The sequence below is a fragment of the Kogia breviceps genome, chromosome 12 (assembly GCF_026419965.1).
Source record: "Kogia breviceps isolate mKogBre1 chromosome 12, mKogBre1 haplotype 1, whole genome shotgun sequence".
Taxonomy (NCBI): domain Eukaryota; kingdom Metazoa; phylum Chordata; class Mammalia; order Artiodactyla; family Physeteridae; genus Kogia; species Kogia breviceps.
Window position 1 is genome coordinate 24,511,161 of NC_081321.1, and position 13,380 is coordinate 24,524,540.

The 13,380-nt window shown below is 40.3% G+C and overlaps 1 long non-coding RNA gene across 1 annotated transcript; it reads right to left on the bottom strand.

Annotated features, from left to right (window-relative positions):
• Window positions 1-1,020: 1,020 nt before the first annotated feature.
• LOC136792349 (uncharacterized) lies at window positions 1,021-12,467 on the bottom strand. The gene is made up of 4 exons (XR_010836001.1): window positions 12,292-12,467; window positions 11,799-12,113; window positions 4,223-4,413; window positions 1,021-1,877 (listed from the first exon to the last, which is right to left on the bottom strand). It is a non-coding gene; the product is annotated as an uncharacterized lncRNA (long non-coding RNA).
• Window positions 12,468-13,380: the final 913 nt, after the last annotated feature.

Below are 13,380 nucleotides of genomic sequence, written 5' to 3' on the forward strand. Positions count from 1 at the left end.
TTCCCCTCCTCGACCCATTCCGTAATTTATCCTGACATTTTCCAGGTCAGTGTAAAGTAGCCAAGGCGCTCCAGTTCCCCAGCTCTGTACGCATCTGATATTATCAGCTCTCCCAGCAGGTACAATCGGCGGCTGATAAAGCAACAGGAATTAGACCCTGAACTCTGCCCTTCGCAAGACTGTGGCTCTCTTACCCTGCCCTTTCCTCTGACTTTACATTATTCAGAACGGGCTCACCAATCAGTTCTTACTCCCTTGAAAGGTGAAAAACTGAATCCTTCCACACCACTCCGTACTCTCTTCCTTCGGGATCTGGGTATAAGGGGGCGGGGCGGGGCGGGGGGCGTGTGGGTGTGCATTGTGAACACCGCTGGTAGACACACAAGCAAACCTTCCAGGGAGGTGGACTGAGAGAACGAACCTCAACTATTTGACTGAATAATGTTCTTCCTAGAAGATATGTATGCATGCATACCATCAATTACTGTAGCTTGTACCCTCACTTTCTCTCCAAGTTTGAAGGGTAAGAAGAATCAAAAAATCAGAATGAGCCACAGCCTGGGAAACGCACCATTAGCTCCTGTTGTACCCTTCACTTTTCCTTCAAAACGCTTATAATGACTTTTTCTGTGTCTGTCTGCTCAGCTGGATTGTGAGCTCCACAGAGCAGGAGTCACCATCCTGCTATTCCTATTTCTAGTATCTAGCGGAACCCTGGTCCACCTAGTCCTTCAATTTATGTTTATTGAATGAGTGAAAGAAGGGTGGTTATCTAGGTAGTAACAAGTTGTTGATGCTACTAGGAAAATACAGAAACTGTAATATCTGTGACATTTATGAACATATGCTAATTTGCTATTATACAACGATTGCTGTTTCTCATATACAGAGTACTGAAATATGTAAAACAATTTCTCTAATGGTGGGGGGAGGGAATGACAGGTTGTGTATGTGTTTCTCCTATCTTTGCTGGTAGATCCTTACAGATTGTTTGTTAGATTCTAGACTAATAAAACAAAGCACAATAGAAGACTAATTTACTGTTTACACTAGCCAAGGGATATGTCACTTTTTGTTCATTTGAAAAGTAACTGACTTATGAGTTTGTAAGCCCTGCATTAATGTTTTCAAGATGAAAAAATAGAAAGAAGCCCAAACAGAATGCATTCAATTATGATATATAAATTTCATCAAAATAGACAAAATCTCTAAAATCGCCCCTAAAACTTTCAAGAGAATTGTCACACATTACAAGATTAAATTCTAATTTGAAGATACCTGGGTATGTTCTAATTATCACTTCAGAATGACAATGTGTAGGTATATTCTTCATTAAGCTGCAATAAAACAAAGCTGAAAGGATAACCAATAATTAACTATATATCATTGCATACATGTTTTCCTCCCAAATAATGACATAGAAATAAATTAGCTAAGTGAACAAAAATGATTTAAATCTTACAAAATATTTAAATTGTGTTGAGGAGGGGAGAGATCATATCCCTATTCCCATGCTAAGACAACCTCTGTTGGTACCATCCTTCATTTCCACCATGTCATCCACACATACTCACAACCAAGAGAGACGGGATTGTTAAAGTAACTATTCAGAGTCCCAGATGTTCATTGGACCACATTTTACTAGTAGTCAGAGTCACCACATGATATGCCACCAGGTTAGCCGTGCTCAGTCAATTCCTCATTCCTGTGCTTCCTGCAGGCAGCAGACCCTGGCATGGCTGAGCCCCTCCAAGCATAAGTGGTGCCCTCCATTGGAGTTTTTACCAGAGAGTCCTTCAGAGACAGCAGATCATTTGATCAAATACTTAGAGCATGGCCTTCCATTCTGCTTGTACATATGCTGCCTGACTGGGAACCTGCAATGGAGAAAACAATCCCAACTTTAACCTCTACATAGCACAAAACATGCCAAATAATCACAATTCCAACAAAAGATTTTCTTTTGTGAGTGATGTTTTCTTGAGTGACATTTTCTCCTGCCAGGGTTTTAGCTTTCTGGGGAAATCTTATCACAATGAAAAGTTATTTGGAAAATCAATAACCATATTCCCTCATCATTCGTTTCAGAAAAAGTGTTAGTTTATGCCAATAAAAGTTTGGTAGCAAAACAGCCAACTCACGATTTTGCATAAATCTGTTTCTACTGTATACAATGGGTCCAAGTTTATAAAAAATCTTTTATGTAAGTCATTATGCTAATGCTTTGAGAATATGAAACTAAATAAGACACAATCCCTCTTCTTCAGGAGTCTAGAGTCTAGCAGGAAGGAAAATATTTTTCAAAAATAATTAAAATACCAAAAAGAGATAATAAAAAGTAAAATGTCATATATTCCACAGGACAAATTCAAAAAGTGATGTAGGATTTAGTGAGCAGAGGTCAAATCTTATTAAGGAATCCACTAGGACATCAAGAAAGTGGTAATATTTGAGATGGCCTTATAAGAGGAATAGGAGTTCATCAGGTAGAGATGGGAAGGAAGCTGTTCCAGGCACAGAAGAAATGACTGGGGTATAAAAGTGCATAGAGGACAATAGTTCAGTTGGAGCCAGAGCATGAAGAGCCTTCAATGCCAGGCAAGTGGGGGTGACTCACTTTCTTAAAGTCTTGCTGATACCTGAGAGGTAGCCTTAGCTAATTATTATTATTATTTTTTTTTTTAGCTAATTATTTTTTAATAAATTTATTTATTTATTTATTCATGGCTGTGTTGGGTCTTCGTTGCTGTGCGTGGGCTTTCTCTCTAGTTGCAGTGAACAGGGCCTACTCTTCACTGTGGTGTGCAGGCTTCTCTTGTTGCAGAACTCAGGATCTAGGGGCTTCAGTAGTTGTGGCTTTCGGGCTTATTTGCTCCACCACATGTGGGATCTTCCCGAACCAGGGCTCAAAGCCGTGTCCCCTGCATTGGCAGGTGGATTTTTAACCACTGTGCCACCAGGGGAGTCCCTAGTCTTAGCTAGTTTTGAGTGAGTTTAACACAGAATATTTGAAATCAGCTAAGTCAGCCCCCTCACTTTACACATAAAAATGTCTAAGTTCCACAGAATTTTCGTGACTTACCCAAACACACATTGTTAGTGGAGGACAGGAACAAAGCCTAAAAGACTGGATTGTAGGATATCTTAAGGCCCTTTCAGCTCTGCTGTTTATAAGTCTATGAAATCTCTTTACTTGAGTTGACTAATCTTTCCCCTCTATGCTGCTATGACTTCTTTTCAGAGATCCACTTCGGAATTTGATTATTTTTTCCTTTTGATATGAACATTTTTCAAACACACGGAAAGACTCGGATAATGAGCACATATATACATCACCTAGTTTTAATATTAACATTTTGCCATTTTGTTTCATCTGTTTTTTACTGAAGTATTTGAAAGTAATAAGGCATAACATTTGTCAACATTTTGAGTATGTCTGTACTATCTGAAGTTTCACATGGGGACTTCCCTGATGGTGCAGTGCTTAAGAATCCGCCTGCGAATACAGGGGACACGGGTTCAATCCCTGGTCCAGGAAGAGCCCACATGCCACAGAGCACCACAACTGCTGAGCCTGCACTCTAGAGCCCGCGAGCCACAACTACTGAAGACCACACGTCTAGAGCCCGTGCTCTGCAACAAGAGAAGCCACAACAAAGAGTAGACCCCGCCCGCTTGCCACAACTAGAGAAAGCCCACGCACAGCAACGAAGACCAACGCAGCCAAAAATACATAAAAGGTTTTTTTTTTAATCCTAATTTTAAAAAAATAGGGAGACGCAAGAAGGAGGAGATATGGGGATATATGTATATGTATAGCTGATTTACTTTTTTATAAAGCACAAACTAACACACCATTGTAAAGCAATTATACTCCAATAAAGATGTTAAAAAAAATAATTTCACATGAATGTTTCCTTACTTTCTCAATGAAATCTCTAGACCTTCTTTTCTCCCTTTACCTCACATAAAATACCAAACATTAGTTCCTATTCACCATCTAGTCCTATTCTTTCTCTTTTTTCCAATAATACTATAGTAGATTTATGTGTAATTATTTTCTCAGGACCGCCTCCTTCTTCTGAGAACCCTGTTCCTTTCATCGAACCCAATTGCTCTCTCAGGAGCTATTGATACAATGATATGATACAACATCACACACACACACACACACACACACACACACACACACACACACACACACACACACACACACCCCTACCTCCTCTCAAAGCAATTGATTGGTCTAGAAGAAGGCTTGTGGCCCAAGCTGGGCCAATAAGCAATTTCTCATTGGTCTTGGACTTGGGACCCAGAGAGCTGAGGGGGTCTCTCTGCAGGTGGCCAGCGCTGTAAGCTGAAAAACTCAGGAGATACCAGTGGTCGTGTTTCTGTTATGTGAAGAAAGATAATCTGCAGCAAGAGAGAAGAATGAGGCTGACACTCAGGACAGAGGAGACAAATGGAGCAAGCATCCTCTAATGTTATCATGAATTTGACTTTTTTTTGCCTAAGGTAATGTAAGTTGGGATTCTGCCCCTTGCAGCCAAAAGAGCATATATGTAAGTGTGATTTGGCCTGGAGAATATTGATAGGAAGAATTAGGCAAAACCTTCAGGCTACCCCAGGCTAAAAGGTATAAAAACCTCTCTACGCATCCTACCGAACCCCAATTCAAAAGACGTGAAGAGAAGCTGTGACTCTGTATATGTTTTCAAGATCTCTATATAACTATAAATACATAAACCTATAAAAACTAATTGTACCTTATCTGTCTACTTCTTGAAACAATAGCAGACTATATTTAAAATATCATAAACTTATTTTTTCAATTGTTGATAGATTGCATTTTGTGTTCAGAAATCTTCCCACAGGCCAGACCCTGGCACGGCACACAGGAGGGAACATATGAGACTGCAGAACATCTACATTTTCCCTAGTATTGCTGCCCCACATAAGCTCCAGGTGGAAAGAAAATAGCTGAATCTTCAATGCTTACAACCTTTAATTAGATTAGCTCCATCCAGCAGAGCAATGAGGACCATGAACGTCAGACTTTGCTTTCCATCATTCAAGAGAATAGTCAGCAAGGAGCTGAGTGTTACAGTTTCATAAGTCCCTCCTTATGGAAAAGAGGCAAGAGGAACGGACGTTCCCCCCTAAGGAGTATTTGTTTAATCAGAATCCATTCCCCTCCCTTCATTGTTGAGCCTTGATGTTGTTTGGGTGGGATTGGCCTTACTGCTAGCTCTAGGGTGAGGCTTTGTGAACCTATGTCCCTTTAAGGGTTAATGATTTGGAGATGGACAATTGTCCTAAGCTGGTCTACTTAGTGTTCAGAACTTTCATTTGATAACTGGAGGAAGGAACACCCTCTTCTTGTCTTGTATGTAAATGAGGAAGTATACAGAATTGCTGGTAGCCCTACAAGGAAAGCCAGGCCAAGGATGAAGCCAACATACAGAACAGGGCAGAGACTAGAGGAACTCTAAAAAGCAGATTATATCATGAACTCCCGGATCAAATCGCACAAGAAGCCAGGTCAATATCTGGAATTTGTCAGTTAATGTGAGCCAATACATTCCTTTTATTGTTTCAGCTGGTTTGAGTTATTTTCTTTTACTAGCAACTAAAAGTATGCCCCCCAAATAAGGGGGTTGATCTGTAAGGTCCCTCCTAGTTAAAAATAAAATTATACATATTCTAAATCTAAAAGGAAAGAATATATAATTCCATATTCTGGAAAAAGCCCCAGTGCTATCTCTTCTCAAGGAGGTAACAACGATATGCCACTAGAATCTCAGGCAGCTAGGGCAGGCTCCCCCTGAGAATAACGGACCATAAGATGAGGAAGAAATCTTAACAGTCTTCTGTAGAGGATAGTTTCCTTGGTTGGATGGGTTCCTTCCCTAAACCAAGATTGAGAATATAAGAGTAGCGATTACGGGATTCCCTGGTGGCACAGTGGTTGAGAGTCCGCCTGCCGATGCAGGAGACAAGGGTTCGCGCCCCGGTCCGGGAAGATCCCACATGCCGCGGAGTGGCTGGGCCCGTGAGCCATGACGCTGAGCCTGTGCGTCCGGAGCCTGTGCCCCGCAACGGGAGAGGCCCCAACAGTGAGAGGCCTGCGTACCGTTAAAAAAAAAAAAGAGTAGCAATTAAAATACAGATTTTTCCATCAAAATTTAGAACACTCCTTTTGTTTCATGTTTCATCAATTCTGTTTCTCAGAATCTCTCCTACAAAAATACACAAGCAAAGGATATGTGTGCAGTGATATGACCTGAAACGTTCATGGTATTAAAAAAGCGGAGACAATCTTATTTCTACCAAGAGGAAATGGTTATATAAATTATGGTATATCTATGTAGTGTAATGCTAAGAAAGAAGTTGCACGTATGGAAAAAAAATTATTTACTATATGGTTGAATATATAAAATATATAAAATCAAGAAAGAAAAATATATAGTATGATCCCATCTGTGTTAAATATAAACTCAATACATATGTTTGTGCTTAAAAAATATGAAAAGCTTCCACTTTTTATTTTTCATATCTCAAATATGAAATTTATAAATTGTTAAAATATTTTACAACAGGCATCTGTTGCATTTTTGTAATTCAAAACCTTTCCTGGGCTTCCCTGGTGGCGCAGTGGTTGAGAGTCCGCCTGCCTATGCAGCGGACACGGGTTCGTGCCCCGGTCCGGGAAGATCCCACGTGCCGCGCAGCGGCTGGGCCCGTGAGCCATGGCCGCTGAGCCTGCGCGTCCGGAGGCTGTGCTCCGCAGCGGGAAAGGCCACGACAGTGAGAGGCCCGCGTACCGCAAAACAAAACAAAACAAAACAAAAACACACAAAACCTTTCCTTTGGGCTTCCCTGGTGGTGCCGTGGTTAAGAATCTGCCTGCCAATGCAGGGGACCGGTTTCGAGCCCTGGTCTGGGAAGATCCCACATGCCGCGAAGCAACTAAGCCTGTGAGCCACAACTACCGAGCCTGCCCGTCTGGAGCCCGTGCTCCGCAGCAAGAGAGGCAGTGACAGTGAGAGGCCCGCGCACCGCGATGAAGAGGGGCCCCCACTCGCGGCAACTGGAGAAAGCACTTGCACAGAAACAAAGACCCAACACAACCAAAAATAAATAAATAAATAAAAACATCTTTCCTTTTTAAGTGCGTATGTGTATTTTTCTGTGAGAAAAGATTGTCAGCATTGTGAATCATGATTATTCTCATAAATAACTCAAACTTGTAACTGTTTTATTGACTTCTTAAGATTAAATTGAATGACTATAGATATATTCATATATGCATATATACACATGCATGCATAAAGGAGTATGAATGTTGACAATTCATTCATTAGTCAACAATTCTTATTGAGTGCCTACTGTATGCCAGGCAGTGTTCTAGTGATATGTCAATGAGTCCCATAGATCTATAGTGTTGCACATAATGAGTTCCAAAATAGTCTCAAGAATATAAGTAACTATAAATGTCGAAATGTAGCAAACTATAATGTTTACGTATGTCTAATTTTCAATCATCAAAGCCATTTAATTTGGCTATTCAGTGATGAACTCGATTTCGTGTTATAAATGTGTAATCTTCTTCAGTTTCAACTATAAACCTCATGGTTGAAAGCACTGAAGAGGCAGCTAAATAAAACTACCGATCTTGATTTGGGTGTGTTTTGGATCCAACATCTTTAGACCCTTACCACACGCCAGAATTTAAACCTGAGTTCTCAGTTCCAGACTTCATATACTATTTCTAATGCTTCCTTTAAATCACAGAAATCTCACTCATCAATTCTCTCCCACTCTGAATTCAGAGGTACTTGTAGTTAGTCCCACACAATTTAGTCTTGCAATATTAATTAATTCAGATATATAAATCTTTTCTTTCCAACTTGTGCATCTGAGAGCTTATGGAGGTCAAGAACTGTTTTCTCTTTCTTCACATCCACACATCACAGTTTATTCTTTCAGAAAACTGTGTAAATGCATCCCTCAGCTTCCTCAACAAAGAGTATACATTTAAACTAAAAATAGAACACAGATCCTCTGTGTTTTTCAGTCATAATCAATATGACTATTCCTGAGGCAATTATTTTAAGCTTAGCAATTTAGACATAATCCCATCATTGAATTAGGCTTGAAATCTTAGAAAGAAATTGCAGCATGTTTATTCATCTTAGTTGCTTCTAAGCAACTGTTATCCTCCAAGCTTAGAACCCCCTCCATGATTTCCAGGGAGCAATTTTAGATTACATAATAGTTTTTGGAATACATTCTGGAAAGTACCTATTCTGTTTTAGGAAAATTATAGACCCTTTCTCTCACTCTCTCTCTCTTTTTTAAAAGAATTCTTCTCCTATGACTATTTCCTTGAACTTCAGACTCCAACGATAAGTAAAGGTAACAAGAAAGATTCCGGGAGAAAAGCCAATTTAATTGTGCTATCCTGAATAATTGTTTCTGACTTCCAGCTTGCCCATTGTGATTTTTTTGGCAGGAAAGAAATTAATATCAGACTCCAACAACCTTCAAACAAGTAAAAATTATAATCTGGTGGGTGCCTATTTAAAGTAACAGAATCCAAGGCAACACAAGAGGCTTAATTTTAGATATGCATGTTATTAACTAAGAGTAGGAAAGAGCATTATCTAGTAGTGAAGAACCAAGAGCATGAAACAACCATTTAAAATGTATACTCCCATTTCTTCAAGGTTTGAGATGGATAACATAACTTCAACTTTCTGTATTTAGCTGTCCTGTCCTTAAATTTACTTAAAAGTTAAGTTTGCTTAACTTTTTATCACTTTACAAAATTGCTATCTAGGCTTATAAAACACCAAACTCCTTGTCTTAGTTCAGGCTGCAATTATCATAGACTGGGAGGCTTAAGTAATAAAAATTTATTTTTCACAGTTCTGAAGGCTGAGAAATCCAAGCTCAGAGTGCCAGCAGATTGGGTGTCTGGGGAGAGCCGCCTTCCTGGTTTGCAGACGGCCATGTTCAAGTTGCGTCTTCACATGTGGCGAGGGGGTGGTGGTGGCAGGGGTATCTTATTTAGGGTGTAAAAATAATTTATAGCTAGAAATGTTAAAATACTGTGGAACCACCTTTTCAACACTGTTGGGTAAAAAGTGAGTTCTGGAGACGCCTCTAAGGCAAAATATGCCCAGATTACAATAAAGAACTAAGTTAAAACAGAATTTAAAAATTTTCACCTAAAAAAAGTAAATTACTGAAAAATGAAAAACTTGCTAGGTTAACTCTGAATTTAGACACTAAAATGTCTGTCTTGTCTAGTGATGTATTACTAGGCAGTAGCTACACAAAGGTAGCAATTAATGTGACAACAGTTGAACGTTAAGACCAAATTAGGGGGAATTATTTACTCTCATTGGAAGTGTACAGGAGGCACCCAGAAGCTGCTATAAAGGAGATTATGGATAAATACACAGTACTTTTTATATTCGTCTTGAAATGTACAATTTTACAGAATCCTTTCAAGAAAAAAGAAAAAAGACCCTAAAGCAAGTGAAATGTAGAAAACAATTTAGTCTTGTATCCTGTGCCTTTTTTTTGAACAGCAGCACTCTCTAAACATTGGATAAGTATTGAACTCTTTTCTTAAACTTTTGTTCTGGAAATTTCCAAACATACACAAAGTAGAAAGAAAGAATGCAATAATGAGTCCCCGTGTATTGATTACCTGGATTCAACATTTATCAATATGTGGTCTATCTTGTTTCATTTATAACCCCACTGTCTCCTCACCCCCACTGCACTAGATTATTGGAAATCAACTGTCAGATATAATATCATCTCACCAGAAAATACTGTAGTATGTATATCTAAGAGATTGACTCTTTTTTTAAAAGCAGAATCATAATGCCATTTTCAAATGTAAAAAAATGAACACCTAAATACCAAATAACATACAGTAAGTAATATTAAAAGTCTTACTGGGCTTCCCTGGTGGCGCAGTGGTTGAGAATCCGCCTGCCGATGCAGGGGACACGGGTTCGTGCCCTGGTCCGGGAAGATCCCACGTGCCGCGGAGCGGCTGGGCCCGTGAGCCATGGCCGCTGAGCCTGCGCGTCCGGAGCCTGTGCTCCGCAACGAAAGAGGCCACAACAGTGAGAGGCCCGCATACCACACACAAAAAAAAGACTTACTGATAATAGTCACCTAGTTTAGATAATAGTAGTAATACAAAATTTTTTTTTCAGATTGAAGTTGCAGGAATCTGAATTTTGAGTTTAAGTATTTCCATTTATTGTTTTATTGTGTTGAAATTATGTTAAAATGAATATGTCTTATAAGTCACATTCCTATATTTGATAGGTTGGTTGGTTGGGTGATTAATTTTATCTGAGGACTAGAAATGGAGCAAGTTGATTATTTACAGGACAAGAAACAGAGCAAAATTGAAACCCAACGTCTCTGCTTTTGAAAACAATTTCTGGGTGACGCAAGAGGGAAGAGATATGGGAACATATGTATATGTATAACTGATTCACTTTGTTGTAAAGGAGAAACTAACACACTATTGTAAAACAGTTATACTCAAATAAAGATGTTAAAAAAAAAAAAAAGAAAACAATTTCTCTGAACCCGGAATGAGAGGAGAAATATTTTAACATCCATCTTCCCAGCACCACAAGCTCACTTTCAGCTGGCTTTACACTGCTATAGTTGCACTCTGTTAAAATATTAAAATTCCTCTTAAAAGGTGAGAACTTACCTTAGCACCTCCTCCTCCTCCTCCTCCCAACCCGCCCCCTGGCTTCTCCTGCCCTGAGTGGAGCAGGCCTGGGCTCTGGTTGGCAACTCTGCCCGCACCCTAGTGGACATGCTTGATGCCCACCTGGTCCCCCTCACGTGTGCAATCCCACAGGAAACCTGCCGTTGCTACTCCTTGGAACTGCAGCCTCCACGGGGTACCACGCTGGTTGTTATGTATTTTAAATGTCACGTTTTACCTAAATCCCTTTATCATTTCCTCCTGTTTGGGAGTTCAGATGAATTTAGTTTAGGGAGACTGAGATAAGCCAGGATTTCAGAGTCAGACCTGGTTCAGATCAGGATCTATCTCCTGCGTTCTAGGCAAACTCTGAATTATAATGTCTTCATCTGTAAAATGGAGACAGTAATATCTAACTCATTGGATTGGAGGGAGTATTAAATGAGGTCATCTTTCAATGTCCAAACGTCTAAATTTCTGACCTAGAACTTGGTTTTCTCTACCAAACCTCCTCCTCACACAGTTCTCCCCATTTCAGCTCATGGCATCACCATCCACATTTGCTTAGGCACCAAACCAGAAGCCATTCTTGACCCTTTTCTTCCTCTTACTACTAACATCTGAACCCCCAGCAATGGAGTCTACCTTCAAATCACTTTGTACTACCTCCATTGCTATTATTCTAGTTCAGCAAATCCTCAACCTTTTTGGTCTCAGGGTCCCTTTACACTCTTGGAAACTAGTATTGTGGACTCCCAAGACCTTTGTTTATGTGAGTTGTATTAATACTTATCATTAGTATTAGAAATCTGAGCTGCAACAATTTAAAATATTTATTTACCCATTAAAAATAAGTCCATATCATGTTAATATAAATAATATATTTTTCTAAGTAGACATATGTCCCCACAAAATTTAGAGAGAATAGTGGCATTGCTTTACTTTTTTGCCAATCTCTTTAATGTCTGACTTAAAAAAAAAAAGGTTGCATTTTCACATCTACTTCTGCATTCAATCTGCTGCAATATCACATGTCACGTACCCTCTGGAAAATTCTTCTATTTATTTATTTATTTTTGGCAGCATTTGGGTCTTCGTTGCTGCATGCAGGGTTTCTCTGGTTGCGGTGCGCGGGCTTCTCGTTGCAGTGGCTTCTCTTGCTGCGGAGCACAGGCTCTAGGCCCACCGGCTTCAGTAGTTGTGGTGTGTGGGCTCAGTAGAACGCAGCCTCAGTAGTTGTGGCACATGGGCTTAGTTGCTCCGTGGCGTGTGGGATCTTCCCGGACCAGGGATTGAACCCGTGTCCCCTTCATTAGGGACTGTGCCACCAGGGAACCCCATCGTCTGGAAAATTCTACTGTATACTCATGAAAGAAGGAGAATAAGAGAGGCAAGTAATGTCTTAGTGTTATTATGAAAATACTTTTGACCCTGCAGACCCACGAGAATGTCTCAGAGGGAACTCCAGGGCTCCCCAGACAACACTTTTTAACATTTAAAAATATGGAGCTATACTTACCATAAACTTCACTTACCACACTTTTTAAGATCAACAGAGGATTCCCTGGTGGTCCAGTGGTTGGGAATCTTGCTTCCAATGCTGGGAGCCTGGGTTCGATCCCCAGTCGGGGAACTAAGATCCTATAAAATGTGTGGCACAGCCAACAAGAAAAAATCAAAAATTCAATAGTTTTCAGCATGTTTACAAAGTTGCGCAATAATCACCATTATCTAATTCCAGACATCTTTATCACTCCCTTAGCAGTCTTCACCCATTGCCCCTCATACCAGCCCCCGATAATCACTAATCTACTTTCTTTTTCTATGGATTTCCCAATTCTGGGTACTTCATAAAAATTAAATTGAACTTTAGTTGGTCTTTTCTGTCTGGCTTCTTTTTTTTTTTTTTTTTTTTTTTTTTTTTTTGTGGTACGCGGGCCTCTCACTGCTGTGGCCTCTCCCGTTGCGGAGCACAGGCTCTGGACGCGCAGGCTCAGCGGCCACGGCTCACGGGCCCAGCCGCTCCGCGGCACGTGGGATCCTCCCGGACCGGGGCACGAACCCGCGTCCCCTGCATCGGCAGGCGGACTCTCAACCACTGCGCCACCAGGGAAGCCGCCCCTACAGTTTTTACTCCACACAGCTGCCAGAGCCATCTTTTTCAGAGACCACCTTAGAGAATATCACTCCACTTTGTAAAACTCTCCAACAGTTCCCCATTAAACATAGAATAAAATCCAAACTCCTCCAGGGCCCAAACATGATCTAGTTACGGCCTACCTCTCTGACTGCATCTCCTCACCATCTCCAGAACGTGCTTCCTTCTAATCATTCAGATCTCTACCGGAAAGCAACTTCCTTAGAAGGTGTTTACTTATTTGTTTGTTAATTTTCACCACTGTATCCAGTTTCTAGAACTGTCACATGGTAGAGAATCAATAAATATTTTGGGATGCGCACATTAATAAAAGGCAAAGGCATCTGGTGTTCCAGTTATCTATTGCTGCATAACAAACTATCCCCAAACTTAGTGATTTAAAACAACTGTTCAATTTGGCTAGGCTCAGCTAAGTGATTTTTCTATTGATCTTGCCAGTGGTCACTTGTGTATCTGCAATCAGCTG